Source organism: Chinchilla lanigera, unplaced genomic scaffold (assembly GCF_000276665.1).
Source record: "Chinchilla lanigera isolate Chin_1 unplaced genomic scaffold, ChiLan1.0 scaffold00095, whole genome shotgun sequence".
NCBI lineage: Eukaryota > Metazoa > Chordata > Mammalia > Rodentia > Chinchillidae > Chinchilla > Chinchilla lanigera.
In genome coordinates this window covers 717,965-723,889 of record NW_004955496.1, presented here as the reverse complement: position 1 = coordinate 723,889, position 5,925 = coordinate 717,965, and the positions used below count along the sequence as shown (strand labels likewise).

Here is a 5,925-nt window from a genome sequence, read left to right as displayed (position 1 = left end):
GGGGGGGGGGGCACCATGCGTGGGTGTATGTAAAGATCAGTTAATTAAAAACATTAATAACATCTTCATCTACAACCTTACTTCCCCTTTGCCATGTAATTTCATGTACTTCCAGATTGTAGAGAGTAGGGTGTGGACATGTGTTTTATGGGCATGTTAAAGAATTTAAATTTTCCTAGTAGTAGGAGGAACCATTTGAAGGCTTTAAACAAGAAGTAAAAATCATGCTGATGTGCTGCTTACTTGTGTAATCCAACACTGGGAAAACTGAGGCTTGAGGATTGCAGCAAGTCCAAGGCCAGCTAGAACAATTTGCAAGACCTTGTCTCAAGAAGTGGAAAAAAAAGTAACAATCAGATTTGCTTTTTATAGAAATCACTCTGGCTTTCTCTGGTGTAATCATTTGTCTGAAATGTATACTCACTTTAAGAGGTCATTTCCAGCTGCTTTTTTTTTCAGTTGATGCTTATAAACTTTATTTTATAGCAATTCTAGCTTTATGGTAGTCTTGCAAAGATGCAGAAAGTACAGTCACTTTCCTTTCACTCAACTTGAAGGTTAACTTACAAAACCAGGAAGTTAATACAGTTAGCTAAATCACAGATTTTTCTTTGTACTTACCAGTTTTTCCACTAATAGAGCAGTTATTACTGTGGAATTCTAATGGTTATTTTTCTTTCACTCCTGCATTTGTTAATTCCTATTAATCCCATTTTAAAGTTTATTCAATTATTGTATTGCTGTATTATGAACTCACAAGTATTTCTTTTATTCTTCAGGTTACTCCAGCATTGTTACTTACGTCGTTTTCCATTATTCTAGCTTTGACCATTGGGAGCCCCCACACCTGATGTAAATGATCCCAATTTTGTTAGCAACACCAAAGCATCATTATCAGGTGCCAGTTGAACCAGTGCCTTCTTTCCCCGTGAGGGCTGATGAGTGTATTTCCCTTGGCCACCTCCATAGTGCTTCGCCACAGCCTGGGTAGCCTGGCAGTTGCTAGCCCTGAGACCCACAGTGAACATATGTGGTAGTTATCTCGTCTACACAGCAGACTTGGTGGTCTGGGAACTTGAGGCTAACACAGTGCTCAAGCATATTTTTCCTAGGGTGCTTTTCCTGGGGTACGTGGCGGCATCCAGACCACACAGTGTCTTAGACCACCAGAAGGCAAGTGAGATGCCAATCTCTTTTTGTGGCTGTGAGCAACTTTCACCATTGCTGTCTTGGTGGTAAAACCTTCACTTTGTCCTGGGCATTGAGGGGGCAGATACTTCCTTCTCTTTTTGGTGGTATCTTAGTTTGGAAAGTGAGGCTGTTAATAGTTACCCCAGGTGATAATAGTATGATTTTTATTTTATCATTTTCTGTGCCTTTTAAAATAGTGACTGAATATATATATGTCACATTTGTATCAAGAAAAATACTTCAGCTATCTTTCAAGAATCTAACCTACTCATCTTACTCATTTATTTCCTCCTCAGTCTTTGTCCTTGTCCATCTTAGATATATTAAAGCAGTACCAGTAATCTTAATAAATTCTGTAAAATCACAGTTTCAAAAATTACTGTAAAAGAGAAATCACCTTCAAGTGAGTTAAACAGTGCATATAGAAATGTGCAGCTGGGCATAGTGGCACGTGCCTGTCATCCTAGCACTCAGGAGGCTGAGGCTGGAGGATTACCTGGAGTTTGAGGCCAGTCTGGGCTACATAGTGAGACCCTGTCTCAAACCCACCCCCTAGTGTGCATAATGCACTGTTGTCCTACTCTTAGACAAATACTTCCTTCCTAAATACGATGTTGGGAGGCTGTAGAGCATAAGATAATGGGTGGAAAATCGAAACATGTATGCTAGCAAAGAATGGGAGGGAAAAAATGAGGACAGCGTATTTGGTCTGTGAGAAGGCAGAACCATCCAGAACCATAGACCTTGCTACAGAACTCACTGTCCAGTGTGGTAGCCTCCAGCCAATGTGGCCGTTGGCCGCAGGAAGTGTGACTAGCCTGAAGTGAGAAGTGCTGCAGCATGCAGTCCACAGTGGATTTGTGTGCTTGTGTGTGTGTAGTATTGGTTGGTGGGACTTACGCTTCTCATGGCAGGCAGTCCTCTGCTATGGAGCTACAACCCAACCCTTATTTTTCAGAGACGGTCTTAAGTTTTCTGAATTTAGCTGGGATTACAGGCGTGCACCACCGTGCTTGTACACAATAGCTTTTGAAGTAATGGTAGAAAAAGTGAAATATCTCACTAATTTTAAAATACTGGAATATTTTAAAATGCTATACAGTTATCTTATTTTAATTAATTTTAATTACAGATGTTCTTCCATAAATGATGGGGTTATATTCCAGTAAATCCACTTTAAATTGAAATATTATTAAGTAGAAAAAGCCTTTAATACACCTGACCTACAAACCTCGTAGCTTAGCCCAACCTGTTTTAAGCATGCTCGGAACACTCACGTTGGCCCACAGTTGGATGAAGTAATCTAACCCAAGCCCATAAAACAACAAATTGATTGAGTGTTGTGGCATAAAATAGTAAGTGTTGATATCTCTTGTGTCCAAAAGATGCTAGTAACACAGTGCAACCCAGGTGTGGGTTGTTCACCAGTCGCGGGCTGACTCTTGGCTCTTCTGTTGCTCAGCCTTGAGAGAGTCATCAAGGGTCTCTCACTAGCCCAAGAAAAGATTAGAATGGAATGTGTATACTTGCCCTTCACAGTAAAGTAAAAATTCCTCTAAGTAGGGGACCAACTGTGTTTTCATACATTGGAAACATTTAGATGGTGATACTAAGTAAGGAATGGTAGGCCTCCATAGATAAGCAGGTATTTGTATCCTACACACACCCCAAAGTAAATACTGAATCTTTCCTTTGGTGAACCAGGAAGTAAAAAGCTTTCCTCTGGTGAGTAATTCACTTCTGCTCAATTTTAGCAGATACAACATTTCTGCAATTTTTAGAGTAATGACATTGGCTTGGCATGGTGGGACATGCCTGTAGTCCTAGCACTCAGGAGGCGGAGGCAGGAGGATCGTTGTGAGTTGGAGACCAGTCTGGGCTACAAAGTAAGCTCAAGCAAGGCCAGCCCAAACTGCACAGTGAGACCCTGTCTCAAGAAAGACCCCCCCCGCAAATATATATATATGTATAGAATAATGACATTTAGTTATTTGGATGTGGTGATTATTTCTTTTTTCAAATCATGTAGCATTGATGAGCCAAATCAGTAATTAGATGGGTAGATATTTAAATGGATTTTTACTTGGATCATTGATAAATTCTACCAGGGTAGTTTTCTGAGAGTACAGTGAAAGCAAGCAAATGCATCTTTTTATATATTGTATTTAAATAGGGGAGAGGAGACCATTTCACATATTTCTGTCGTGTAGTGAAAGATGCCTAATAGAGTCATGCCTTTTAAGGAATTTGTTTCAGGTAAGCTGTGATTATACAAAATACCTGTAAGAAAAGTAAATTATAAACCTAGTAAGATAATGTTATGTGACTTTTCATTTTCTTTATATTTCTTGGAATTTTAGAAGCACGGATGTTAGTTTTCCTTCATAGCTGGATAGTAAATTATGTTGTCTGTAGACTATGTGTATTACATTGCCATGTGTATGGAGCTGTGAGGTTATAGTGTCACAGCATCGAGGTGAGAAGAGCTTTATTGGAAATAAGAGTAGCTCCTGGGTTTCCAGGAGGGGTCCCGAGTGGGTGGCCACTGAGGGTTTTTGTCAGGAGTATTTTGTACAGCAAAATCATAACGTGGGTTCAAAGTGGGCATCGACCTGTAGGTTACAGGTCTGGTTGTTTAGCTGATACTGATCCACTAGGGAAATAAGGCACATAGCAAGGGTACATGGTGAGCATCACCTTTTAGTTACCTGTAACTTATAAGCATAGGAAGAACAAAAGCCTTCCTGGGAAGGGATGAGCATAGGGGTCCAGATGTTCTGGTCACCACCTACTGTCTGATGCCTAGTTGGGCTCTCTGTAGCAGGTGTTAGTAATTGCAGTGTAAGCTCAAGCTGCTGTTTATCTCTGGGAGGCTGTAGGCCTGACCTTCGCATCTCCTTCTTGAGCTCTGGGTCTCCTCAGATTCATCTCCAGCACGCTCTTGGTGTGGCATCTTTTGCACTGACCTCCTCAAGACCCAGTCACTCTCTGACTGCCTATTAATTTCTGACTTCACTGTCTATAATAAATAATCGAAAGTGAAGATTCTACCACATTATTTAGTAGAAATTGAAAACCAAGAAAAAGCATTATTCTTACTTTTTTTTTGTTTTTTTCCTTTGGTCTTTTTGAGACAGGGTCTTGCTATGCAGTTCAGGCTGGCCTTGAGCTCACTTTGTAGCCCAGGCTGGTCTCGAACTCGCAACGATCCTCTTGCCTCAGCCTCCCGAGTGCTGGGATTACAGGCGTGCGCCACCACGCCCAACTGTTCTTACCTTTTATAAGCAAATATTTTTATACATTATTATGACATAGAAAAGTTACACTTTTTATGTAGTTTGTGAATTTTTTATTGTTGCTATTCTTTAAAGTATGGCATAGTTAATTATTTTCTTTCACTTAATAGGAAAACTAGATCAAAGGGTAATTAAGGCTTCTCCAAAACACAATGAAAAGTGTTAGAACTAAGGCTAGAATTCTTCTGTAAGGGTAGTGGGCCACCTGCTTGGCAAAAGAAAACAGGGGTTTCTTTGTAGTGACTTGAGCCTGGTGCTTGGGTGCTTGATTCTGATCCCAGCCCTGTTACTTGCTCAGTGTATGACTTTATTAAAGTTACCTTCTCTGTCTTATTTCATTATTTTAAAGTATAGATAATACTGCTTACTTCAGAGAACTGAAGATTTAGAACAGTGAATGGCATATAAATGTAATATGCTTAATATTTATAATAAAAAATAGCAGGATTGATGTTAATTTTATTGGTACCAATATGGTTAACAATAAACATCATAGAAGAACACATGCATGTATAATTTTATAATCTTAGTGGAAGCATCTACTAAGTGAGATTTTTACTATATAATAATTAAGAAACTACACCAAAAGATACCAAAGAGTCTAACAATAAACAGTGATTGGAGGGAGAATTTGTAGCCTGTATCATAAGGCTAATCATGCTTTCTAAGAACACCTAACAAACCATTAAGGGAACACAACCCTCTAGAAAAAGGGAAAGACCCCCCGATGGTAATATCTAAACAGAGGGTCTCAGAGTTAGTTACTACAAGTTGAAGTGGCCCCCACTTTTCATATGGGCAAAGATTGAAATATTCACATTGAAGAAGATGAGGCATTTTTAAGCATTCTTGACAGAAGGATACATTAGTACACCCTTTAAAGAGATCTTTGGCAGTGGTCAATTTTTAAAGCACAAACCCTTTAAATTTCCAGTTTTATTTATAGGCATTTATCTTACAGATTGATTACAGAAATTGACTTCATAAATATAAATAAATTCACCTCTTTAAATATTCGTCAAATAGGATTTAGTAAATAGGGGCTGGGGATATAGCTCAGTGGCATAAGCGCCTGCCTGGCAAGCACAAGGTCGTGAGTTTGATCCCTGGTACCGCAAAAAAAAAAAAAGGATTTAGTAAATAATGGTCTCTAAAATTAAATCATATAGGATTTTTAAAAAAACAATGAAGACACATAATGGTAACACAGAACAATATGTGGGATATATTAAGCAAAAAGGCAACTTGTAAAATTTTATTAGGCTTTTAGTTGTTTAAAACATAAACATGTGCTTACTTGTGCATACCTATATACATCAGTCTAGAAAGAATACACAAGAAACGGTTAAATGTAGGTGTATCTGGGAAGTAGAGTGTCAGCTACCAGAGAAAGGAGGGTATTTTTATTTCTTACTTTCTTCATTCTTCATTGTCTGAA

The 5,925-nt window shown here is 38.8% G+C and overlaps 1 protein-coding gene across 1 annotated transcript in view; it reads left to right on the top strand.

The window, feature by feature from the left end:
• Positions 1-5,925, top strand: part of Sec24b (SEC24 homolog B, COPII coat complex component) — a gene marked incomplete in the record, with an annotated part of 66,102 nt that overhangs the window by 8,940 nt on the left and 51,237 nt on the right.